This window comes from Zonotrichia albicollis, chromosome 11, assembly GCF_047830755.1.
Source record: "Zonotrichia albicollis isolate bZonAlb1 chromosome 11, bZonAlb1.hap1, whole genome shotgun sequence".
NCBI lineage: Eukaryota > Metazoa > Chordata > Aves > Passeriformes > Passerellidae > Zonotrichia > Zonotrichia albicollis.
This window is the reverse complement of record NC_133829.1, coordinates 16,591,252-16,618,166: the sequence shown is the minus strand read 5'-3', so window position 1 is coordinate 16,618,166 and position 26,915 is coordinate 16,591,252. Positions and strand designations below refer to the sequence as shown.

At 51.4% G+C, this 26,915-nt stretch overlaps 1 protein-coding gene across 1 annotated transcript in view; it reads left to right on the top strand.

Moving 5' to 3' along the window:
* Positions 1-26,915, top strand: part of LINGO1 (leucine rich repeat and Ig domain containing 1) — a 155,983-nt gene continuing 129,068 nt past the window's right edge. Inside the window, exons 1-2 of the mRNA XM_074549534.1 lie at positions 1-252; positions 14,842-15,010. The gene's annotated coding sequence lies outside the window, so the exon portion shown is untranslated. The remainder of the gene's footprint in view (positions 253-14,841; positions 15,011-26,915) is intronic.

Genomic DNA, 26,915 nt, shown 5'->3' with positions numbered 1-26,915 from the left:
CCTCGCTTCGGCGGCGGCTGCTGCGGGAGGTGGCGGCGCCGCGGCGGCGAGCGGAGCCCGGCAGTAGCCGCCAGCCCCGGGGTATGCGGGTGAGCGGGAGAGGAAAGCGGAGGAAGGCGGAGAGCGGCGGGGAGCGGGGCGAGGGAGCCCGGCCGAGCCCTCCCGAGCGGCGGAGGATGCGCCGAGCCCCGGGGAGTCGAGCCCAGCTGCAGCGCGGCGCGTCCCGCCCGGCCGCCGCCCCAGCCCGCGCAGGTAACGGCGGCGGAGGGGATCGGGGGTGCCGGCATGGGGTTTGGTGGGGGGAGAGCATCCATCCATCCTCCCGGAGGCGGGGGGGACACCCATAGTCCCCGGGGACCTGCAGCTCTGCAGCGCATCACTCGGCAAGTGGGACTGGATCCCCTCGCAGCGGGGCTGGGATGAGGGAAGGGTCCCCCCGCGGAGTGAAGGGCTCTCCCGGCGCGAAGGGCTCTGTGGGGCAGGCAGAGACAGGGTGGCCGTGCTCTGGGCCGCCCAATGCCCCGAGGGGCTCCTGGAGGCCCAGCTCGGAGCAATGGCAGATGCTCAGTGCCAACCTCAAAACCACCCCGATCGAAGCTCGGCTTTGAGGTTGGATGCATCCAGCAACCTCAGGCAGCTGGCGCAGGAGACAGGCACAGTGTGGTGTGAGGTGACAGGTTCCCATCTTGCCTCTAGCTCCCAAACCAGCCAACTTCGGTGGTTGGCTGTGGGGCACTTAGCTTCCAGTAGTGCTGGTGGGGGCAATGGGAGCCAGTCCTTGCTCGGACTAAAGCTAGAGGAGATGCCAAGGGTGCCTGGAACATCACAGCTGGGTCCCTAGGGACTACTGGCTGCATGACGGATGATACCCCAGGTTTAGCAACAGTAGTGGTTTGATTTGATCCTAGCCAGACACTTTGTTTTCAGCTCTCTGTTCATCAGAGGATCTGCCCGGCTAGGGGAGCTGCCTGTGTGCTTCTGACATCTTGCTCCCCTGCTAAATTAGGGCAAATTGCCAAGCTGGCCCCCTGCTCCCTTGCCCATGTCTCTATTGAGAAACTGAGTCTCATCTCACGTTCCTCGACTTGTACAGGAGCAACCCACCACAACAGCGACTCGAGGGCCCCAGGGCTCTCCTTTTATCTGCTGCGCTGCCAATGGAGGAGAGAGAGGTTTAATTATCCTCAAGTGTCAGTTCAAGATAGATCTGCTGGGACACAGCTCTTGGCAGGTGCAAAATAACAGGACGTTTTCATGCATGGGAGGCTGAGCTGGGAACAGTTCAGTGGTTTAATTGGAAGGGTTCATATCAGGGTACAGAAAATGGGACGGTGCAGGCTCCAGCAGTGATCCTGCTGCTGCAGCTGTGGGAAGGGAAGATGGATGCTGAAGGCTAAGAACTTTCTCTGGTGCATTGTTGTGTGGGCTTGGAGCAGAGAGGGTGCTCCAGGCTGGTAGCACAGCCTCAAGTCCTGTGACCTGCGAGGTGCTGATGTGTTTTCAGTCTCACTTTGGTTCTCAGCTTTTCAGTGAGCTCCCATGAGAGTCCTTGCAGGGCCACTGGGAGATGTGCCCTGTTTTATGGGGCATCCAAGAGCTGAGAATGAGTGAATTGCTCCTGAACCAGGGCGCTCTGGGGCTGTCTCCTGGGCTGTAGCTGTTGTCGCATAACCTCCTCCAGCTGTGGCATCCCACAATGGCCATATTGCTACCACAAAATGGGACCTCTTTATATCCAGACCCTGTGATCAGCCTGGTGTGGGACACTCCAGCACAAGGAAGAAGGATGCCTTATTTTATTTAATTTTATTTTTTATCAAGATGTGCTGAGCTTTTCTCTGTGCTCATTCCCTGGGGACCACAGGACAGATGTTGTAAAGAAACCATGCTTCCATCTCTTCTGCCTCCTTGGAGGGAACATGGTATCCTGATTTTTATGGTGAAGTCACGGTGTTGTGCTGTTGTAGTTACGTTCTTTGTTTTAGGGTCCAACGTAATGAATTAGCTGTACTTCATTTCAGGGCTGGGTGCAACAAGCCAGTCCTCATTCAGTTCCTAAAGCACAAAACCGAAGCTGGCGTTAGAAGTCTGGGGTTGGTCCTCTCTCATCTATAGCAATCATGTTCTAGCCCCCCTTCCTAATTGCTGGTGTCCTTTTCTGACACTGTGAGAGGACATTCAGTAAACTTGGGAGTTTTGTAGTTGTGCTGAGATGCTGTTTTCAGGAAGACTCAGTTATTAAATGTCATTTTGGCATCATTCCCTTCACACTTGTGCTTGGTGAATGCTGCCATTTGCTTGTAGCCATGCTCCAGTTCAGCCAGAGTCACATCCCTCCTTTGCAAATCTGCACTAGTGAAACTTGTTGGCTGTTGCTTGGGTGAAAACCTTGTGGATGCTCCTGGTGCTGTGACCTGTGGTGTGCTGGCCCTGATGCAGGAGTGCTGGGTATCTGCCTAGCTGTGGCTCGAGGGAGGGCAGCTCTGAGAGGAGGCTTTCTGTCCTTTGTCCTAGTTAACTGTGCCTGAGTCTCTGACAAAGGCGTTTAGCAGGTGAGACTCGGGAGCAGAGGCTCCTCCTTGCTTCTCCTTGGAGGTCAAGCATTTGGGAGATGGGCTGGACCAAGTAAGAGCAGGACCCTCACTCATTTAAACTCCAACAATCTTTTGGTGCTGCCTGTGACAGGAACATATCTAGACTTGATATATGTCCCCTGCCTTGACTTTGGGCTTTGGATCAAGGCATAAGAGCTTTTGAAGCTTGCATACACAATAAGGGGGAAAAAAAAATTAAAACCACAATCCTCAAAATGTTTGCAAATCCAAGAGCTTATCCTCACTCTGGGTAGGAAAAACTAACCAAGGGTAGGATCAGTAAATCACAGAATCAGCCACTTTCATCATCAAACATCAGGGCTGGGACACAGCTGGCGTGGAGCAGCATAACCACACTGAGTCCTTGGGAGTATGATCAGGACCTGGCACCATGGGTTTTTCCTTTAATACGTCTTCAATGAGCAGCTTGGCAATCAGCAGGGATCCCAGCCATATGTGGATGGGGTTGGGCTTCACCTGGGTGTGATGGAGAAACAAAAGCTGCTTGTGGAACAGAGGACACCCACTGAATGAACCTCTTACTGGGGCTCTGCAAAGGACAGTGGTTCATTCAGGGCCAAATGGGCTGAGCTAATGCAAGCCCCCACCTTTGTCAAAGGGGTCTGATAACTTCAACCAGTAACTGAAGTGCTGAGCAAGGGAACACCCACACTTTTAGCCCAGGGAGGAAATTTAGGCCGTCCCTGCAAAGCTGGGAACATCTTATCTACAGATCAGCATGTCAGAGCCAACTGTAAGAACAGTAAAGGGGCTGGTAGTACATCTCATCCTTTAGCCACTCTCCTACATCCACTTGCCACCAAAGCCCCTCTCCAGTCCCTGCTGTTGGTGAGCAGGGGCCATCCCCTCTGTATTGGTGTGGTGGGGAGGTAGATGGTGCATGGTGAGATGTGATGGGATCAGGCTGTCCTGGCACATCAGTGGTGCATGATACCCTGAGGCAGCCACTCTGAAGCTGATTATGTGGCGTGTGTGTAGCAGCAGTGGGGGCATCTAGCCTTCAGATCTGTCCTTCTGCCACACTGAAAGCAAACTCTGAGCCAGAAGTAGGGCAGGTGGCATCTCTGTCACTGGTGCTTGTGTTGAGCCAGGCTGGTGTGTGCTCCATGGGCAGCAGCGAGCCCGGGTTGCCCTGGGGCAATGTGCCAGTGGAGCAGGACAGCACATCTTTGGTAAAGTCAGCAGGGATTCACAAACCCAGCCCACAGGGAGCACTGCAAGGCTGAAGGTTTTTTACCGGGGTGTTTGGATCTGGGACATCAGCTGGAGCAACAGCACTGCCCAAGCCCCCAGTGGTGTCAGAGTCTGGGGTCAGGCCAGTCCAGCTGGAGTTTCATGGCATTATCTCTTAAATGCCTTTAACTGCAATAGGATGGCCTGACTGATTGGATTGTGCTCTGTAATTAATTAGCTGGGTGTGCCGTATGGGAAGCAGCATCAGTGGGATGAGAGGGGGGAATCTGCTGGTAAGAGCTGTTAAGCTTTAAATGTCTATTTCTTGTTAAACCAGCCTTGTGCAGCATTAGTCTCTGGGCACAGGGGGTTAGGTTCAGGGTCGTGGCCCTTTTCCATAAGGGGAAGTGTTGTTTTGCTGCCTGTATCCTGAGAGCCCCAACCAACCTGCCTGGCCTTGGGGACCACTAGGAGGGAGGAGCTTGTTTGGGCTGGGATGTTTTGGGGTGGTGAGGGGATGCCCCCTCCTGCCAGCGTGACAGACCCTGCAGGATGGCTCCAGGGGTTAGGGTCTGCTGGCAGAATTCCCTTCGCTCTTCCTTCCCACACCAGTGCCCATGGGCTTCTCCCCACTCCCTTCCTGCTCCCAAACTTGCCATGCCTCTGTTCAGCTTCTTTGTCTGCTTTTACCATCCATTTGTGCCTTTAAACAGACAGCATCCCCCTTAGGGTGGTTCTCTTCCTTTGTGTTTACTGTGGGGATTAATCTGGACCTGCAGCGTAAGGGAAACCTGCAAGGAATGGCTCCTTGTTTATTGTTTGATTTGGGAAATGCTGCTGGCCTGGGCTCATGTTTCAGGTCTGTGCTGTTTTTAAGGGGTACATTTTGGGAGTGCTGTGGGAAGAGGGAGTATCCCTGTCTGCCCTGGGCTGGGGTCTCTCCTGGGCGTGGCATCCTTCAGGGTTACTCCCTCCCTCGCTGGGTCCTGTATAGGTGGAGGAGAGAGGGCTCTTCTCAGGCTGCCTCCCCTGTTTTCTGCTCAGGTGCCCCCACCAATCCATCCAACACCCATGTGTCTGTCTGCAGCCCTCATGTTCCTCCAGCACCCATTTGGAATGTGGTGAGCTGGGATGTTTGCTGTCAACAGGCACCTCTGTGCTCTTGTAAAATTTCAGTCTGGCTGATGATGGGGAAACTGAACTTTGCCCTGTAGTGCCTGCTCAAAATGGTCCCTTCACCTCTGTTTGGGGGTCTGGGATGGGCTCTCCCCCTCCTCGATGCTGCAGGGAGGTGTGGAGAAGGGCAGTGTGAGACTCCAGAGGGTTGTTGTTGCCGTCAAGCTGGAGAAGAGTTGTAATGCCCTCTGCTCCAATGGCTGATAAATCTTGGAGGAAAAAAACCAAAGAAAAAACAACAAAAAAAATCATGTGCCTGCTCAGCTTAACCCTCAAAGGAAAACCACGTCATTTAAAAAAGAAAAGCTGTTAAAAATAGAAATTTTTAGCAGAGAATGACACTCAGAGGAGTCAATGAGATCCGTTTCAAGAGCTGGGAAACAAAATGCTCCAGGGGCTGTGAAAGGAAGTCTTTCCTTTTCCAACTCCCTGAGTGTCAGGTGTGGCTCCTCAAGCTTGTTGTTTTCCATCTGGCTGTGCCAGATCCAGCAAGGCTGTGGTGGTCACTGGCTGCTCCCAGCTGCTTGCTGGAAGTGGGGAATTCACCATCTTGGAAGGGGACAAAGCTGTGACTCTGACTTGTGCCTTGGGTTTCCCACTCACCAGCAGGGCCAAAGGGGAGGTGGAGAGCCCCACGGAGCATCCCTTCCTTATTTATTTAATTTTTAATTGGCTGAGGAGCCCTCTCATTTGCTTTGGTTCTGACTAATGAGATGCGCCTCGCTTTGACAGCGTGTCACAAGCAATAAATTTCTCAGCAGCTTCTGGGCTGTGTGGATGCCCTCATGCTCTTGCCTGGCTCACCCTCCTCCACATCACCCTGTGCTGCTGCCCCAGCCCAGCCCTTGAGCAAAGGAGAGGAGGGTCGGGATGAAGAGTGTGAAATTGGTGATCTCTTTGGGCTAGCCTCAATTGGTGATCTCAAAGCTGGGGATTTGGGGGCTTCCTATATTGTTTGTCTGGGCTGGAAATTGGAAAGTAGAAATCTGTCAAAGACCCAGACAAGCTGTTGTTTAGCAGCCATGATCTCTGTTGCGTTTTCCCAAAGATCTCAGCTGTGCCTCAGGGTGTGAATGTTGTGCCAGGCTCCAGCTAATCTCACCAGGGGCTTGGGGTGCCTGGCAGTGAACCAACATGCCAGTGAAGATCCTATGGAAGACTTTCATTCCCATTAAAAATGCTTTTTTTTTTTTTTTTGGAAGATTTTGCAGGAGCACGTCTCCTTTGGCGAGGAAAGAAGGGGATGGTTTCCAACAGGAAAATCTGGATGGACCCATGATTTTCAAAGCGTTTCCCAGGGGGATTTACCAAAAGGGGCCTGGTTGCTGCAGGGGTGTGCAGAGATGGAATTCTCCTTCCTTGCCATCCTGCTGAGGTCAGGATGTGGGGGGCTGTAGATGTTATGTGATGCTGATACAGGTGAAGAGAAGGGTCATGGACAAGCTGAGGGCTGCCACCCTGGGGGCAGAGATGCTCAGCCACATCTGACCAGAGCAGAAGGGGCTGGATGCTGCTTTGTTTGAGGGCGTGGATGCCTTGGTGCTGTTTGTCACCTCTTGCTGGGTGACACTAACCTTCACTCTCCTGGAGTCGTTAAAGGACTGCTTGAGGTTTCAAATCATTGATGGGAAGCACTAACTATTAGCACTTCTTCTCTTTGTATTCGTGATGGATTCTCTTTAGGCGTTGCTCTTAGTGGCTCTCCACTGTTAGCTTTTGTTTTCTCCTCAATAGCTTGTCTAATAAACGCCATTATCTTGGGCACAAATCTACTTCATGTCTCAATTCCACTTGGCGAGAGTTGGTAATAACAGCTGAACAACATCCTTTGAAAAGGGACTCTGTCACCAGCAGCCCTGGATGCCACTTCTCCGCTTCCCACACTTGTCCCCAGAGCAGATAAAGACAAGGGGAAGGCGCGTGGCCGGAAAGCAAAAGGGACAGCCTCCTGATAAATTGGATGTCTGAGCAGTGCCGGCAGCAGTCAGTGCAGCAGCTCTGGGGATCAGGGCAGCTCGGGCCCTGCCACCTTGGTCATTAGAGGAGATGTGCTTATGGCCTGGGATCCTTCCTAATTCCAGCAGATTAGAGGAGAAGGATGGTAGTGAAAGGTGATGGCTTGCAGGGAAGATCAGCAGTATTTTGTACAGCTTGAAGGAGCTTCTTATCTGTGGCCAAATCAAGCTGTTGCCTCTGGTTCTGAAAAGGCTTTAACCGGTAGCTGCTGGGTGCTTGCTGGGTTTTGGGTCAGCCTGCAGGTCCGTGAGGGGAAGTATTAAGGCAGCTCCATGTTTTGGCTGAGGGCAGCACATTCCCAGCCCATGGAGACCTGACCCTGATGTCACTGCAGTGACTTTTGTGACTGTCCCTACTGCATGGGTAGATGAAGCGGAGGGCGAGCAGTGCTTCAATTAAAACAAATTTTATTTATATTTCTACTGGACCAGGCTGCACTCAGCTGCTGTGTTTTCAGAGGAAATCCTTCCCGAGGAAGATTTCTCATTCTCATGAGGAAGGGGACCACAGATAGGAGCAAGCTGCCCCACCTCCTCTCAGTTGTCCCATTGCTGGGATGTCTGGCTGCTTCCAGTATTTGTCCCCTCCCTGAGTTATAAATACTTTATCTTCTCAGTGCCTACTGCATCAAATATTTTTTTTTAAATGGCATTTTCTTTTTCTATTTTTTCCTGACTTGGTTCTTGTATTTCAAAACACGCCCGCCACGCGCGGAGCGCTCAGACATGCTCTCGGCTTCCCCCCAAATGTAATTGCTTTAAAACTGCAGATAGTTGGCGAAAGCAATTTTCTCTCCATTACAGAAGACTCCAGCTCCTCACATCCTTCATGCAAGTCACTCTCCCCCAGCCCTGCCTTCTCTCTGCCACTGTGCAATGCTCAGCACTGGGGCTGGTGGTACCTCTGCTTTCCCAAATGAAGCTCTTGCTTTTCTGGGCTCAAGTGGTGCATGGTGGGGATCTCTCTGCGGGGAAAAAGTGGCTTCTACCACAGCTTCTGCTGAGCAAGGGCAATGCTCTCTGGCAGCAAAGCCCTTCCTTGGCTGTGCTGATCTCCCTGGTGGGATGGGTACCTGTGCCAGGCACGTGTTCACCGCGGTTTTGCAGCTCCACCACGTGCACATTTAACATGCTCTTTCTGTCTGCAGGACGTGTTGGGCTTTCAAAGACATTAATGATGGAAAATAAATTGGAATCCGAGAGAAATAATCTTTAGGCATTCTCTGTAGGCCTTGTCTTGCCTTGCCTTCCTCAGCCATGTTGAAGGCTGTGGCTGGAGGAGAATATAAATGAGGAGCCCCAGGTCTCTCTGATCTGCTGTGATGCCTTGTGCTCAGTGGATCTTGCTGCAGGGAGCCTGTCCACTCACTGGTGCTGATAAACCCAAGGAGGACTGGAGATGGTGGAAGTCATGAGAAGTTGCTGGACCTTCCTGGAGGATTTGGGGTCCAGAGTTAAAGGAGGTTGAGGCACACCAGGTTTTCCAAGGGTCTGTGCCCTGCTTGGGGGGTTTTAGTGTCACTCTGGCATGGGGCAGCAGTTGTCTTTGGTTCTGCGCCAACCTGTCCTGGGGAACCAGGCCCTTGTGTCAGCTGCCCACACTGCAGATGGAGTTAGGTCACAGGTAACCAAACCTGAACATGCTCCATACACACTGTGGCTGCAGTGTTCCCTGCCCTGTGCTCAGACCCCCTAAGGTGCTGTTCTCCTGCTTAGAGGAGAAGATGTGATCCCCCAGGACCACCACCCACAGCAGGCAGGGATCATGCTGGTGGTTGTCATGTCACTACAGAGGCCAGCAGCATCTCCAGATGCACCCAGAAATATCTGGGCACCCTCACAGCAGGAGAGGATGCAGTGGCTTTGTCAGCATCAAAGCTTTTGGTCCCTGGAGGAGAGCCAATGTGCCATAAAACCTGCTCATTCCTCCTGCCCTGCTCCTGCAGAGTGAGTGCAGAGCTGGCATGGACTGGGAGCCCACAGGGAGCCATAGCTCACACTGGCCTCTGGTGAGAGGCTGTTAAAGCACCACTGCCTATCTTAGCTGGCCCGTGGGCTGCTCTTGGACATGAACCAGCCTTGTAATGAAAGCTTTCTCTAGGTCTGTTTGCTTTCTGAGCATCAGTTTAATGTCTGAAAAATCCTGTTGCAGCAGAGCCTGGAGCACTTCAAAGACACTGCAGGAGAGGAGGGGGCTCTGTAGGGACCCTGCCTATGCCAGGTGTGCTGAGAAACCTGGCCAGCCACCACAGCCAGCTTCCTACTTCCAAGGGATTTGGCTTGGTGTGTTGAGGGAGACACTGAGCTTTGCTCCCACAGCACAGATCCATTGCTGTGAGAGACTTGTACATACCATGTCCTCCCAGCCTTGGATATTTGGAGATGCCTATATGAAGACCTGAGGGTTTGTGTGGGGAGGATTCATGGTCTGAAACCTGCTTTAGTTGTCACATTAGCATATTGAGTGCTGCTTGTGCATCCCTCTCTTAGGGGATGATGATGCTGGTGGCTTCCAGTTCTCACTAGGATGGAGTCAAGACTGTCTGGCTGCTCCAAGGTGCTCCACAGCTCCCCAGAGTGGCACTTCTTGCAGTGGTATCCTCCCAGTCATGTATTTCTGTGTTGTCTGAATGGTGTCAAGCTCTGAATGAGCTCGGGCAATTTGTTTTATAAAGCAACGCGCTAAATATGTCAACACTCAGCGCATGTTTTTAATATAATATTTCAGATTGTTTTGAAAGAAGCCAAGATCCTGCTTTCCCTCTTCATTAGGAACATTTTATGTGAAAGAGATGAACAATAGAGAGAGTTTGCCAGAGAGAAAGCTTTCCCAAGTATTTGTTGCTGCTGAGAAATCAGCTGCTTTTTACAAAAAAACCCCTCAATGCATAACTATCAGGGCAATTAAGCAGCTTGTAAGCTGCCAAGGAAGGTTGTAGAATTGGCTTTGCTGGAGATGTTGGAGGCTAGGCTTGACCGTAGCCATTGGGTGTGCTTTAGGCACAGTAAATCCCAGTTTCCAAAGGGGGAATGGATAAATAACCCACTAGTAGCCCCTGGGCTCCTGGGAGTTCCACACAGACAGTCTGAGCTGCTCTGGCATGAGCAATTCCAGGCTGATGGAGTGAGTGGGTTTGGGAATCTCATGCTGTTCAAGCCAGAATTGATGACTTTGGCTTTTAATTCACTTCCCAGCAGGACCAGGGTTGGTTTCTGTCCTGGTCTCCAGCTGGGAGATTTGGGCTCCTGCCATGGAAAGGGCAGGACCTTCTGCCTGCCTGGTTGCAAAGCTCTGTTCTGGCTGATGCTACTCAAAAGAAAAGAAACCCAAAAAATCCCACTGCAGTGCTTTCATCAGGGAAACTGGGTTCCTGTCTGTTCTCCAAAGAGTTTCTCTTTCATCACAAGTTAGAGGAAACTTAGAGGGAACTGAAAACTTCCCTCTTCAATGAGTACACACCTGGAGAGATGATGGGAGGAAGCTGTTTCCAAAGCCCCTGCCAGCCCTAGCTCTCTTTCCATCAGGCCTCCTCAGCTGAGGTCCCAAGAGGTGTTCTGGGATCACTTCCTTATGGAAGGAAGGGCAGCCAGGAGCCTGGAGCCTTCCTGTCATGGAAAAGCCTGTCTGAAAGGCAGGGAGCCTCAGCCTCATTAGCTGGGGTGGTTGGCACTGGGGAAGGGGACCCTGGAGAGGGATTTGAGTGAAGAGGGCAATCCTACAGCCAGAATCAGCCCAGGAGAAATGCTCCAGAGGCAAGACCATGCAGATGTTGGCATGACAGCTGGAATGTGGGCTGTGCTGGGATGCTTTGTCTGACCCAGGGCAGGAGAGAAATGGCTGGGTGGCCCTGAGGTGAGACCTGGTGTTTTGTGTGTGTGCTCACTGCAAGATGCTGCTGGGCCTGGGCAGAGGGGCCCTGGGGATGCTGTTGCCCTGCTGCACCCAGGACAGGCAGGATCTGGTTTTCCTTCACCCCCTGGTAATCCTGTACTCAAATATTCTTCCTGCAGATCTGGTTTTTATCTTTCTTTTATTTTTTTTTTTACCACTCCTAAATGGAGTGTTTAAGCCTATTCTTTTGTTTTCTGTGAAAGGAGCAGTAAATCCTTTATCCTGCCTGGCTATTTCTGTGTGCATATTTTCTCATTGTGCTCTAGCTTGTCAGCTGTGTCAAAGCCCAGAAACCTTGGCCTCTGTTGGACTTCAGACTTGGATTTCTCTGTGTTTAACAACACAGATTCCCTTGGACTAACAGTTCTTTTTTTCCCCTCCTTGGTGTTTTTTTGGGTTTTTTTTTTTTTTTTTTTTTGCAAAGAATACCTGGTTAAAAATTCCCTGACAAGAGGGAGCGAGCAGAGTGATTGTTGGGTTCATTCCCAGCACATCATGCCAGCTCTGGCAAGGAGTTACAGCCAGCCTGTCCTCCTGTCCCCCCGTGCCTCTGGGGTGCCAGGGCTGCCCAGGGAAGGGAAGGGGAACCCCCCTGGGTGAGGGAGCTTTCTGGAGATTAGCTCGGGCTCGGCGGGTGCCTAATGCTCAGGCAGTGGATGTGATGAGCACAAAGGCAGGATTTCGGTGGGATTAGCTGGGCAGAGGATGGATGGCTGCCTCTGTGCTGGGGCTGTGTGCCAGCTCTGCCTGCCGTGCCCACTCCTGGGAGCAAGTGTGGGGTGTCTCCTGGGGGGATCTGATGGAGTGGCAGCCAGGCAGCCATCCCCATGGCTGCGGAGAGGAGGAATGGGCTGTGGCACTGATGGCTGCAGGAGAGATCAAGGATGGTGGCAAGTGAACTGCAGCCCCCACTGTGTCCTGACAGTGGTGGCAGCAGCCTCAGGAATCCAAGGGAAGCTGTAGAATTGGCTTTGCTGGAGATGTTGGAGGCCAGGCTTGATGACTGGGCATGCTTTAGGCACAGTAAATCCCAGTTCCCAAAGGAGGAATGGAGTAAATGACCCACCAGCAGCTCCTGGGCTCCTGGAAGTTTCAGAAATGTGGTGTGAGCTGTGCTGGCATGAGGAATTCCAGGCTGGAAGAGTGAGAGGGGTTGTGAATCTTGTACTGTGTCAGGCCAGAATTGATGGCTTTGGCTTTTCACTCACTTTCCAGCAGGACCAGGGATGGGCTCTGTTCTGGTCTCCAGCAGTGAGCCCAGCAGCCAGTGACCCACATTGGCTGGGGTCAGCCCCACCAGCTGTGCTGGTGCTCCATGAATGCCATGGCAGCTCACCAAACTGGGCAGCATGGGCCTTTGTGCGAGAACAAAAGAATAAACAATGGAAACTATGATTAATTAGTGCAGCTAATTAGCAATGTGCTTGGCCTGGGCTGGAACTTGGTGATGTGCCAAAATCAGAGGCGAAGCCACAGGAGAAACTCTGATTGGAACCATTCTGGGGAGGGAGCAGGGAAGGGGAGAGGATGCTTTCCCAGCACCTCTTTGCAACTTGCCACCCAGACAGGTCAGACTGGGGCTAGCACTGGTCTTACAGCCTGCAGGTGCTGCTGTTGCCATCCCCAGCAGCATCCTCCCATTCCCTGGTGCTGCCTGGTGATGCTGAGACATCACTTCCCTGGCCACAATCAGCATCAGGAGCTGGGCGTTGCACCAGTGCTGCAGGTGTTAATTAATGAGCCCTCGTTAGGGTCGGTGGGGTTGCCTTCCCCATGGAATAGGATCCTGCTTGTTCATCTTCCCCTGCACAGTACAGCTGCATTTTCTTTGCTCTCCATTTGCAAATTAGTCCAAGGACCATGATCAGCAAACAAATTTGCAGCGAGCTCATGGTGGGCTTGGAGATTTGGAAGAATCCTTGGCAAATATTTGCCAGCCTCCACCGCAAACCTCGTGAATCCTTTTCATGACAGAGAGATGCTGAGCTTAGCTGCCAACTTGGGGTAGGATGGCAGATCTTGGGTAGGGGATGGCTGCTAAAAAATACCTGGGCTAAGAGGTGTTTTTAACTTGCTTCCACCCCTCCTGTCCCCTGCCCTCATGCTGTGCAGTGTGGAGATGGGTGGAGGTGGGATACACCTGTCCCCCATGCTGGATGGTGCATGTGGGTGTGAGGGCCAGCCTGTGGGCACGGGGACACGGTGACACTGCACCCACAGGTCAGTGTGGCTCCCACAGTCTGTGGGACGGGGGAACGGGCGAGCACCCCTGTGATGGCGTTCACAGGGGTTTTTGGATGAGGGAAGAGATGAGGATCTGACTCCATGTTTCAGAAGGCTTGATTTATTATTATATTATATATATTACATTAAAACCATACTAAAGGAATAGAAGAAAGGATTTCATCAGAAGGCTAGCTAAGAATAGAATAGCAAAGAATGATAACAAAGGTTTGTGGCTCGGCTCTCTGTCGGAGCCAGCTGGGCTTTGATTGGCCATTAATTACAAACATCTAACATGGGCCAATCAAACATCCACCTGTTGCATTCCACAGCAGCAGATAATCAGCGTTTACATTTTGTTCCTGAGGTCTCTCAGCTTCTCAGGAGGAAAAATCCTAAGGAAAGGATTTTCCATAAAAGATGCCTGCGACCTCCACAGCTGTTTTTCCCTCCATGGGGCATGGGGTGAAGTGTGGGAAGGGTCCCTGTGGTGACCTTTGATATCACCAGTTGATGGGTGGGCAGGAGGTGGCAGGGATGGGTTTGTCCCTGTGGCCCACAGTTTGGTCCTGGGTCCCAAAGGGCCCCCAGTGCTGTGGGGACAGCAGGGTCTGCGGGCTCAGGGGGCTCTGCTCTGCTGTGCCCACCCACCCTGGCATTGTTCACCTTCCTCTGGCAGGGTGGGGATTATTTCGTTGTGTTTTCAGTAATACTGTCATTTGGGAGATGTGTAATAGTGCTTTTAATAATTTTTAAGGGTCTATTTTAATTAGGGGGCTTGGACTAGGTGACCTCCAGGGGTCCCTTTCAACCCTAGCAGTTGTGTGACTGCAGCCGTAGCAGGATCACATCATTGCCATTAAAAGGTGGCTGCACTGAAATGCCGTTTGCTCAGTGAGGTCTGAAGCAGTGCCCTTTGGAGTAATTGGGAAATGTGGCCCCTTTTCTGAGGACAGGACAGTCTATTTTTCAAGATGCCATCACATTATTATTAATTTGTTAAACACTGACTGCTCAAAACTGTTTGAGACGCAAAAAGAGGATGTGAGTTCTGCCTTGGGGACTTCACCACTAAATAAATGTATTAAATGAAACTCTTGCTGGAGAGGAGAGTGCTGCATGTGAAGCTGAAGCTGGTTAGAGGATGGCTGGATGTACCACTCCATCAGCAAAGGGTCTTGCTTCCCTTTCAGTTTTGAATTTGGGAGGAGTGGTCACAGATTGGTGGGTCAAGGACCTGCTTTCTCTTAGCTTTTCCTAGGTGCCAGTGGAACCCCTTGACTTGTGAGGAATGGAAAGAGCTCCCCTTGTCTTGTGAGACTCTTTGGCTGGGCCTATTGAGCTGGGGGGTGCTTCCCTTGCATGTTCATGGTTGTGTGCATCAGCACAGGCCAGGGCTGCTTGCCCAGGTGAGCTTGTGCCTCCTCTCCTTCCCCACTAGTGATGCTGGAAGCATACAACACCCTCTGGGAAAGTGCTCCCAAGAATCCCCCTGTGCCTGGCAGGAGCCCCTTGGGCCGTGCTGGACCTCTTCAGGTATCCACATCTGCTCAGTGTCCAGATCCAAGCAGATCCCACTGGTTTCTTCTCCTTGATGATGAGGAGGTGGGGAAATAAGAGCAATACAGAAAAATATCAATATATTAATTTCTTCACCTTCCTAACTTTCAAGTCAGCCTTTCTGTGGGGTTGTGTTTGCTTGGTGTGTGTTTCCTGACTGACACCGTCTGTGCCTTGCCACCCACAGCTCCCTGTGCCCTGGAGCCATGAGCTGCCCTCAGTGCCCGCAGAGCCACCGGAGCAGCCTCCCAGCCACAGCCCCCCGGCACTCTTAGGCTTCCCTGCCCCCCTGGAAGGTGCTCATCTCTGGCCAGGAGAACCAGCTGCACCTGCACCCTGCCTCTGCATCCTCCCAGGTAAGGATGTTTGTGAAAAGCAAAGGCAACCCAATTTCACTTGGCAAATTCAAGTGCAATCAGGTTGTTGCTGTGTTGTTGCATCTCCTACCTACTCCTCTCCCCCTTGTTTTGCTGGGAGGAAAGGTGCTGGCCTGGGGATAGGAACTTCTCTTGCAATTAAAAGGTGATTTTGAAGATGAGGTAGCTTCTGGTGAAGCCTGTTCCTTGCAGACTGTATCCCATTGGAATTTGCTCATAGTTTTAAAAACTACTCTGCTGCTGCAAGGAGCCAGGCTTGGGTGGGACTGGTGCCTTGTGACTGCCTCTGCTTCCCTGATGTACCTCCTGAGGATAATTGTGTATAATTTTCCTCTTAACGATGCTCTGGAGGCTTCCCAAGCACGAGCCACCTTTCCTCCCAGCTGTAAAAGGCCTTTGGGGTATTGGAGGCTTCCTGTGATGGGAGAGTAAGGAATGGCTGGGGCAGGGCATTTGGGTGGGGGCCAAGTCCCTCTCCCAGGGAAACACCCTTGTCTGTTCCTTGTATTTGGCAGTAGGGTTTTTTTAAAGTTAAAAAAGTAGAGCTCAGCTTGTGGGGAGTGAGCAGGGGCTGAGGCTGATGTGGCCCAGCTGCCCTCCTAATGGGTACAAAATCAGTATTCATGGAAGAGGAGTGGAAATTGGGATTAGAAACCAAAACCATGATTTCTGGGGTGGTTTTGGAGTTGGAGATTTTTGGGACCTCTTGTTTTCAAGCTTCTACATGCAAACAGAAATGTCAGCTGTGTGCAGTAGCATATGAGAATAGCAGCTTCTCCATGTGTGATCCCACACATGGGCAGAGGAGCTGGGGCCTGGAGGAAGATGAGGATGCTACCAGCTTGTCACAGGATGGACATGGGCATGACACTCATGTCTGTGAGAAAGTCACAGTGGAGCCAGAGAGCTAAAAGTACGAGTCAGAACTGTGACCTGCCTTGTTCTGGTTCACTTTGGGAGCTCCCTACCTTGAGCTGGGATCAGCTGGGATGCTCCAGCTGGGAAGCAGAGGCCAATTAGCACTGTGGAGACTGACATCCTCAGGCTGTAAATATCCAGCCAGCTCTAATCCTCCCAGTAGCTCCATCACTGCTGTTTTCCTAAGAGTTATTTGACTCTTTGTGTTGGACTTCTCAGACAAATGGTTTTTAAATAAAACCTCTGCTAACTCGTTAGGCCTCCTGTCCAGGTCACTTCCTGCATGGGTGATTTATAGGGCTGCTTTTAACATTTTATTAACTTTCAATCACTGGGGCCAGTCAATCAGAGCCTATCCCATTAGCTGTGGTGAGTGGCTGCCTGGGGCATCAGGCTCTCCTGCTGCCTCCTCGCTTCTGGAGAGACCAACCATGGTGAGAGATGGGAATGAGCAGGAGGAGAATTTAGATAAGGAGGAATAGATCTGGGATGGATAAGTGAATGCATAAGGGTTAAGGAGATAATGGGGCCTGTGATCATATCTGGGAAGGTGGCTTATCTCCTGCTGTTTCTATGTGATTTCTTGGCTGCATCTCCTGCAGCATGTGCTGAACCTGTGGTGATGGGAGAGGAGTGCCAGGGCTTGGTAAGGAGGCGGCTGCTCCACACTGACGGCAGCAAGGCATCACAGCTGGAGCATCTCTGTGTTAAACCCCTCCTGTGACAGTGCCAGAGAGAGCCTTCCTCCTTGCTGGTGAATTTGTAAGTCCCTTTAGCTCCTGGCAGCCCATCTGATCCAGTGGGCTGCCTTGAGCCCAGTTCCCTGCTACCTCAAACTCTGCTCTGCATCTTCTTCCCCCTTGGAGCCGAGCAGAGCCAAGCCCTGCAGCCCTGGCACAATGGTGAGTGGGGCTGGGCAAGCAGAGACCAGTCCAGCTGGGAAATCCAAAGGAGATGGAGATTGTAAGTGATGTGAGGCTGCAGCAATAGCTTTGATTATCTCTGGTTTAGTTGCTCCTCTCCCCGCCATGCCCTGCCTTTGTTCCACCCGTGCTCAGAGATGTTATTCAGTGGAGTTTTCCAGCTCTTAGTAACAGGGAGAAAAAAACCCTGAACTCCTGCACAACCAGAACTAATGAGCTCTCTCTGGAAATAAAAGCATCCTAAGGACAGCCTTGTGATACAGAACATCCCGTTCTCTGTGGCTGCTCTGGCCACTGCCTCTGAGCGATGGCCCAGCACAGGGCTGCTGGGAGCTGAGCAGAGCTGTCACCTCCCATCCTTCCCCCAGCCATTGCTCATGTGAGGAATTGAGAAAGCTGAACCATGGTTTGCTCCTCTGGCAGAGCTCTGCTGTGGGGACAGGGATTTGGGAACATTTGTCCAACACTGTGATGCAGAGCCCATCACCTTGTGCATCCTCACAGGACAGGGCAAGGAGGGTCACATGTCCCCACAGGTCAGGACCAGCTCTTACTGGCTTGGAAAGGGATTCGGGGAACAGCCTGGCTCTCATCCCTGGCTGGAGTGGGGAGGTATAAGAAGGTGGGCTCACTGCAGCCCCCGTGTCTGAGGGAACACAGACCTGCAGTCCCTGAGGGCTGTCGGGGTTGTCAGGCATCTGGCTGGGAGAGAATTTGTCTTGCAGCAAAGCTGGCATCTGAAAGCCATCGCTTCTGATGTGCCCATGATTTGATGAAACCTGTGTCTCCTTTGTCATTCTTCTGTCTCTGTCTCAAATCCCAGAGCAAAGACAGAGAACTTGCTCACAGAGACAAGCAGGTTTTTTTCCCCTCCACCTTTAAATATTTATTCTGGGCTCTCAAGATACACACGCTGTGATCTTGGGGGCCTGCCTGTGTGTTGGTAGCATCTTCTGCCTGGCAGAACAGGGCTGGCTGTCCTTCCCTCTGGGGAGCACAGGCAGAGCCTACTCCCCCTCCTGCTGCCTTGTACTGGGTCCCAGAGGAGTGACATGAGGTGTTCGCCTCTTCCTACACATGTGCTCCCATGGGAACAAACCCAAGAGCCACAAAATGCTGTCCAAAGAAGGTGTGGGTTGTGAGCTGCCTTTCTGGGGCTGAGACAGAGGTAAAAGCAGTCTGGTCCATCTGCTGTGCTCCTTCCTGGGGTGGCACATCCCAAATGGCACCCACCCCTCTGTCCCCTGCCTGACTTCCCCATCCCTGTTAGCACACAGAGCTGCCACTGGAGGCTTTCCTCTTCCTCCCTGCAGCTTGTCAAGGTCGTGCAGGCAACTGGAGCAACACTGCCAGCCTTGGCTTTACAGCCTGAGCTGTGCTCAGCTGTGGTTTTCTTTCCCATCCCTCCTTTTCTCCACTCTTACTGTACTTCTCCAAGCCTTCCTGATGCTGCTGCTTGGGTACACAGATTGCAGGAAGAGCAGCCCCATGCCACTGGGAGGCATGTGCCTGGCATGCCAGTGAGAAGCAAGGCTGGTGCTGGCAGCTCAGCCTGGCATGTGCCAAAGCAGAGCCACACTGCAGGCACTGTCCATGGTTCCCTTCACAACAAGAGATGCAATCCCATCTGGCTGCAACTGCCACCTTCCAAGCATTTTTCCTGGAAGCTGGCTGTCCTGCAGAGCTATCTCACCTCTGCTCCTGCTGTGGGGTTTCCTGCACTCAGGGGAGAGGGGATTTTGCATCTGCTCATAGTAGCTGGAGTATGGTGATGTTAAACTCCTAGGAAAAAAGCCAGGAGCTGGTTTCTCAGCAGCTCTGCAAGGGATGAGAGAATGTCTGCCTTTCCAGGTGAGTACACAAATCGCTACCTCTGCCTCCAGCTGCTGCAGCCCAGGCATCCTGCTCAGCAGCTGGCACTCATCAACACAGAGACTTGTCCCCAGCTGCCCCTGGCAGTGCCAGCCACGGCCTCCCCGGGACCTGCACGGGTGTGGGCACCGATGCAGAAAGAAAATCCTTTGCAGAGGCCTAGGATTGGATGGCAGGTGCAGCTCTGCCAGGAGATGCCTTGAAACCAGCATGTAGCCAGAGGCAAGAGGAGACAGAGCAGACAATAGCTGATGTAGTGAGATTTTTTGTTGTTTTTGAAGAGAAATAAATTAAAGCCAGGTCAGGAAAAGTGAGCTCCAGTAAGCTGCAAAGTGATGAGGTTGGGACCATGGTGGTGGTTGCCTGGGCTGCTTTTCTCACCCCTGCCTGCCCTCTGCCTGCACCCACGATGGGCTGGCAGCAGCAGCAGCCCTCTCAAATCTTGCTGAATGTCTGAACAGAATGGCCTCATTAGCAGGGAAAGTTTCCCCAAGTTAGTGCTGCTGTAAGAAGTGCAATTATCTCTTTTCTGCTCTCACAACTGTGGGCATTGAAGTTTCCTGCTCTTACACCATGTCATGGCCGAGCTCTTGTGCACAGGAGGGTGCCACCAGGAGAAAGAAATTATAACAAGGACATTTTTTGGAAAGAAAAAGTGATTTTTTTTTTCATAAAGGATTTGTTACTGCTTGGTTATCTTGTTGGCTCAGAGCTGCTGTGCCATGCAGAGTGATGCCAGCCCCTGCCTCCCCATCCTGGTACCTGCCTGCATGTGGCTTGGTTGGGATGGTGGCAGAGAGTGCTTTTTATGGAAGGCAGAGAACCTGTGCTCTGTGTGTGTGTGTCAGCTCCTGCTCTGCCTGTGCCCTGTCCTCCTCGTGGTGGACAACACTCCAGGGCTCTTCAGCTCCAGTGGGACTTTTCACTGAGCAGTGCATTCACAGGACCAACCAGTGCCAGCAGTGTATCTCCAGAGGGAAAATCTGGGGCCTGGGACTTGTAGGAAATATTCCTTCAGGATTCAAGCTTTTTCAGTCATTGGTCATTTGACCATGAGCCATGGGGAAGGCTGCCAGAGCACACACAGAGGATGTTTGCAGCTGGATATTGTTACAACTTAGTAGTGAATGCTTGGGATAAGTCATATTTCATAAAACCGGCCAAGAAAAAGATTGGTGATTAATTCTTTTTAATAAACAATGGTGAGTAGTGTGGCTTGATTTGAGCCTGACTGACTTTTACAGTGATTCATGGATTTTTCCACAGGAAAAACCACCTTTATGGTGATTGCTGGTGTGTGGGGTGCCTGCTTGCCTTCATGAGTAATTCCCCCCAGCTCCAAAAGCACCAGGGCGTGGAAAAATGATGAACTTCTCTCCAGGAGCTGAGAGGGAGGAAGGGTGTGCGTGGCTCCACCACCACAGCCAATGACTGTGTCCCTTCAAAGAGCATTGGAGGACGTGGGAGAGGGGGAATTTCACTGCCAGAAGTGCTGAAGGAGGCGAATCTTATGGAAAAACGAGTGGAGCTGAGATGTCCATGTGCGCTGTTCTGGGCTGGCCAAGTGAGGCCAGCTGGGACCGGTAATGGTCCTCTTTGCACCGTGCTGCCCTAAACACCTGAGCAGGAGTGTCCCAGCATCCCATCCCTATTAAACTGGTTTTCCGTTCTTTGCAGCCCCGCAGGCTGGAAGCCGGCCAGGCTCCGTGGCGTCGTGCGGCTGCGATTCAGCTCTGGGGCGGGAGCGTGCGGCCGGGGGCGCAGTGCGCGTCTGTGTGATGCTGCTTTTTAAAACCCGCCGCGGTGGGATGGGGAAATGCCGGCCGAGGCACAGTCAGAGGTGTGAGCAGAGCCTGCGCCTCGCAGGCGGGAGCTGGGGGCGGCGGCAGCCCTTGCTGCGGTGTCGGGTTTGTTTTCTGGTTTGGAGATGAAGGCAAAAAAAAGCTGTAGTTCTGCTGAGATGAAAGTTGAAACATAATTTGGTTCCTTGGTGAGGGTTTTTTTGACTCTTGATGACAAATATAGGTATTTGGCTAAAAGTTTGAGTTTCAGAGCAACGGAAAGGAAAGGTGGCACAATAGTGGGAGAGGATTGTGTAGAGATGCAGCTGTGAAGGAGGAAGAAGGAGCCTCGAGGTTGGTCCAGCAGCAGACAGGCTGACACCTCCCTTGGTGCAATAGCACCCTATGGCAGTGTGACTCAGGCCACCAAATGCCCAGCCTAGTCCACTGTCCCTTCAGTCACTCTTGAGCATTACAAGGGCTGCATTCTCTGGCCATCATCCCACTCCCTCCTCATCCTCCTTCAGCCCTCCCTCCACCGCAGTGCCCATCCCGCATTCATTACGGTGCCCATGTACTTCTCTAAGCCCAATATACTTTGAATTACTGCTCATCTATTCCTCTTGACATCCTCATGCTCATAACTAGGGAGCCTGCATTACCCGTTTGCACATCTGTCAAGCTGCGTGTTCCTTGGCCATTTCCAGAGATACATAAAATTGCCCGTGGTTATGACATTATTGACAACCCACCCCGTCTCCTTCCCCCTCCCCAAGCCCAAATGGCTGCCTGGCTTTATGAGGATTGATATTTGGGCAGTAAATATTTTAGAGCCTCATCTGATGAGTGTGTCTGTGCGGGTGAATACATTTGTGGCTGAGGACAGATGTTGGAGCTATCTTCATTGGAAATGCAGGGCCTTGTCTTTTTCCCTCCTGCCTTTGCAGCATCTCTGTCATCTCTCTGCAGCCTCTCAGTGCTGCCTGTTCCCAGTGGGAACAAGGGAAAATTTAGGGAAAAACCAAGCAGAGGTTGACAGGAAGCACAGGAGCTGGCAGAGCTCTGTGAACGTTGCATTGCTGCTGGGTTCCCATGTTCTCTATGTACAATTTCTGTGGCAAAGCGTTTTCCTTCCTTGAACCCAGGGAATCTACCAGTTCCTGCTGTGCTGGACAAGTGGCTTCAGCCCTTTTGAAAAGAAGACTACAAGTATCAGACTGTCTGTGGTTTCCAAAGGATATATTCTAGCTCCTGTTCTGAAAAGCTGCTTCATCACCCAAAGTTTCAAAATGTACTTCAGTAAATGCCACTAATGAGGAAACAACTCAGGAGCAGCACAGGCTGGGTGATCTGAACCATTTTCTTATCTGGCTGAGAAAAGCAAAAGAGCCCATTTTCAGTTCCTCAGAATGATTTGCTCTCTTTGCTTTCAATCAGCAAAACAGAGTGATGCCTGAGTGATGCCTAGGGAAGAGAAGGACACTCAGCTTCTGCAGAGTGAACTGGGGCTGGGCTGAGGTTTTGAGAGTCACAGCTCTCCTTGGGCTGGATCTAAGCTGTGTGCATCAGGATCCAGGGAGCTTTCAAAAATAAGTCTGCACTCCAACTTTCTGGGAGTTTTGCTTAAACTACCAAGCAGAGTTGTCCTTGTACTGGGATCCCAGCCTGGGATGGACTCTGATCTCTTCCCTTCGGGTAGGATAGTGGCATGGGGATCTGGGATGAGCCCTCTCTGCACACAGACTGGTTGGAGCACATGCAAGGCAAGTCAGCCCTGCTCCTTGATTTCTTCTTGCCATTTTGCTGCTTTTTTCCCTCTCCAAGCCTGGAGCAAGTGCATCCAAATGTGTAAAAAATCAGCTGCCTGGGGGCAGCTTTGGAACCCTTCAGTCCTTGCAATCCCTCAGAGTCTTTGTCAGGAGAGCAGGAGCTTCCTGGCTTGGTTCAATCCCTTTGTCAGGAGAGCAGGAGGTTCCTGGCTTGGTTCAATCCCTTTGTCAGGAGACCAGGAGGTTCCTGGCTTGGTTCAATCCCTTTGTCAGGAGACCAGGAGGTTCCTGGCTTGGTTCAATCCCTTTGTCAGGAGACCAGGAGGTTCCTGGCTTGGTTCAATCCCTTTGTCAGGAGAGCAGGAGGTTCCTGGATTGGTTCAATCCCTTGGAGTCAGGAGAGCAGGAGGTTCCTGGCTCGGTCCAATCCCTGTGTCAGGAGAAGGGGATTTTCCTGGCTCTGCAGTGGGTGCTGTGCTGGGCTGGTCCCTGCCACCCAGGATGAGGGCTGTGGAGGCTGCTGGGCTGGCAGTCACCCCCTGCAGCACGTCACCCAGTGCCAGCTGTGCCCAGCGTGTGGGTGTCCCTTTCCTGATGGGAGCGATGTGTTTTGGGGCAGGGAGTAGGAGGGAGTGTTTCTGGTTGCTGCAGCTTGAGGTCTGAAGCTGTTGTGTAGGCAGTGGGGGTCCCCAAGAGGGCACATGGATTTCCAGGGGTGGCCCATGTGCCAGGGAATGTCACCTGCCTTCTTGGTGGCCGCTGTGCTGTTGAGTGTGGGCGGTTGAGTGGACCATGGAGTCCGCTGTAGCTCTTATATCCAGTTTGCTCATTGAAGGAGATATCTGTGTCATCAAGGAGCTGTACAGGACAGCTTTGTGGAGGTGCTGGGAGAGTAGGAGGTGCCCAGCTCCCTTTGCAAGGGCTCGGTGTCTCCACCTCCACAAAGCCTGGCTGCAGGAGCCACGTGCCGAGGGGAGGGCTTCAGTGGCCTCATTGAACTCCCGATGAAGGATGCTGCCCTGGCCCTGGCCAGTCTGCTCTTTTACAACACTATAGTATCTATTTATTTATGATTTCCGTGGGTGGTGTTTTGGATGATCTATTGAGCCAGAGTGAGATATTTTGAGGCACAGTGAGATATTTTAAAAACATCTCATCACTCTGGAAATATCCATGGTGCGATAGCTGTGTATTAGTCATTCGGAAAGGGAGTGATTTCAATGAAAGAAAAAACATTTCATCTTGTCAGAGCATTTTCACTCACTGTCTGCCAGGCAGCTCCTGTCAGTCTTCAGTCTCTGTGGCTGGTTTTACTCTTCTTAGGCTCTGCCTTTTTTATTTTCTAACAAGAAATAAAATAAACCCTCTAATGGATATTGGTACCTATGAACTCGTCAGTTGTTGGTGAGAAAGACTCTGTGAAAAGATACAATAAACCCTCTTTGTACTGGATTATTTCCCATGGGATTATTTCTCTCAGGGACTATCTGCATTTGGAAGGAGAAACTCCTTCTCTGGGTATTGAACCTTGAAAAAAAAACCCCTGCCCTCCAAGATTATTTATCCCCCTGAAATGTGAGAGTAACTCCAAAACCCTTGAATGTCAGCTGGAGATGCAGAATTAGGCTCACAGAGAGCAGGAAGAGAGATGGTTTTCTCCTAGGCAAAAAAAAAAAAAACCTGTTAGAAAACACAAATGATGAGGCCTTGTCCTGCAAGGGAGAACAGCTCAAAGCCGTTCAGCAAATGAAAAGCCAAATGAGCTGTGAAAACCTCACCACCATGGTAGGAGAGATTTTCTCTTGGAGGAAATCTGCCACAAATCACCTAATATTCAGCTTTGCACTGCCATTTGGGAAAATGCTCATCATATTCCCCTGGTCCCTGCTGCAGCTGATGTGTGTCTGTGCCTGGGTTTCTCTTGCACAGCCTGCACGCCCAGGGGGAGGTGATTGGGCCGAGGTGCTCCTGTTCTTGGATCATTCTCTGTAATCAGGCAAAGAGAAGTTGCACTGTAGTTACACCCTGAGTGCTGTTCACTGTTGCTTTGAGGGGCACAATTGCTATTGCTTCATGCAACAAGTAGATAACTGCTTCAATGACTCAAAATGATCCCTTTGTGGATAAATCACAGTGTTGATATTCCAAGTTTTTCCAGGGTACACAATAGTAGAATCGTAAAATCAGTTTTAGTTGGAAGGAACCTCGAAGCTCATTCAGTGCCACCCCCTGCCATGGGCAGGGACACCTTTCACTGTCCCAGGTGCTCCAAGCCCTGTCCTGTGTGGCCTGGGGCACTTCCAGGGATGCAGGGGCAGCCACAGCTGCTCTGGGCACCCTGAGCCAGGGCTTCACTACCCTCAAGCACATCTAAGGGCACCTCCCTGGTGGGAATGGGGTTTTAGGGGATGTTCCTCTGCTGCTGTGGCTGCCCCTTGGCCATCTCCTTTGGTACTGGGAGTCTTGGCTGGGTTTTCTCTGCACCAGTGCTGAGCTCCGGCTGCATCCCTGTGCAGGCCCACCCCACTTCCACTGTGGCCATAGAAACTCCAGCCAGAGCTGTAAAATTGAAACTCTTAGCTACAGAGCAGGAGAGGGCAGGAGAAAAGCAGCCATGGATCTCCTTGATGCCTTGGAGCCTTTTCCCCAGCTCTGCCAGGACAAAAGGGGCATCACTCCCCATGAAAGCAGGAACTGGGGGGATCAGGGTGCTGACTGCCCTGGAGCAAGTGCCCATAAACCCCATCTTGCTAAAATTTGGGCTTGGCAGCATTGACCTGTAACCTTTACAACTGCTGCCTATTTTTTCTTGGCCAAATGAAATTAAAATGGCCAACCAGTGCCATTTCCTTCCTTTAACCTTTTCCCTTTCATGTCCACACTTGACCCAAAATAATATTCTTTCTTGGTGCTCCCTTGCTGGACACTAATTCAATTAATTCAGTTAATTAATTAACACAAGCTGACCTCTTGCTTTTCTTGGCCAGGGGCAGCAGGACTTACCACCCACGTGGTGAATCCTCTGCTCTCCTGCCCTTGTGGCAGGGCATCTCCTGCATCCCTTTGGTGATGAGCATGTCCTCGTCCCGTGCCCCTGAGTCAGCACTCTGCTGCTGGCGTGCTATTTCAGCTCAGGGAAAAAAAAAAAAAAAAGAAGAAAGTTTCAGTATTTAAAGTATTTAAGCAGATGGAAAGCCACAAACTACAGTCGGTGGAAGGAGCGTGTTTCATGACTAACAAAATATGCCAGGTAGGCCGTTCCACTTGAGATATTTTCAGGAATATATAATCACTTTCACACATCCTCATAAATTTGCCAAAGTGTTAGTTTTCCCCCATATGGATGGGGAGGATGCAGCATGTCATGACTGTTGCACGGCATCTTGAATGCTGTGTCTTCGTGGTGTAGGTTTTTTTTTTTTTTCCTTTATTCCCCCCACCCTGGCTGTAATTGCAATTTTAAGTTTGATTCACCCTTGCTCATAATGAGTGTAGGCAGAAGGTCATCCTTGAACATTGTGGTGAGAGAGCTCCTTGGACAAGGCAGGGCAGAGGAAGCAGCAATTAAATCTCTAATAATACCCCCAAAAATGGACTGGAGCAGTTCCAGGGATGCTGTCCCAGTGGGGTACCATCAGGTGATAAAGGGATGCTCTAGGGGAGCCCCAAAGGCTGCATTCTTCCCACTGAGTTCCTCTGAATAGATGCTCCAGCGTGGCACTGGGGTAAACAAATGCAAAATATTTTGAAATCATTCAGTCTCAGCATTGGATTCTTTCTTTTCTTTCTAGTATCATGGCAAAATTAAATAAAAGGACCCGTTTTCTGCATGTTATTGATCTTTCACTCAAAATCTGGGCCCTTTTCCAGGAAAAATGAGCCCTTTTGTGAACAAAGAGACAGGCACCTTCCCAACAAAAGTCAGCTTTCAAATCCAATGTTCTGTGTGTTTGAAAATTTATGTTTCTGATAGGAAAATATCAATTTCACTCAAATTTGTAGAGCAGTGATGTGGTGGGGGGGAGACGGCCCTGAATGGATTGATGAGCACTTGAAGGCCAGATTGCCAGAGGGATTTAAAAGCAAAAGAAAAAGCAACCTTGTCACTGATTTTGAGCAGCTTGTGTTGGAATCCAGAGCCAGGCTATTGGGCTGGAGCTATCCCTGCTGTCCTTTTCTCTTGGGGACCTAGAGCCTTCACTGTACACTGTGCATGTGGCAGGAGGGCTCAGCCCATCTCTCCTGACCAAATCCCAGCCTCAGTGGTTTATACACCCTTTTTTTAAACATGCTGGTGGCTGGAGCCAGGCTCTGAGTTGGCGTGTGCTGGCCTTGCTCCGTTACCCTGGTTGGGTGCCCCACTGAGAGCTGCCTGCTGGTGTCTCAGACAAGCTGGGCTTTGCCAGCAACGTTTTACAGGTTAATTTGTCAAATCTCTGTAGCTCGATTATTTGTTGGTGGAGCCCTTGAGGATTGCTGGGGAGGAGATGCGTTACGCTCCCTTGGACCGTGCTGGCACACACATGCTCAGCTGTCAGGCAGGGCTGCTGAGCTGGGTGTCCTGAATGTTCTCATAGCAGCCCATGACACTGCCCCCATGGTAATGAGGGTGCCTGTGTTC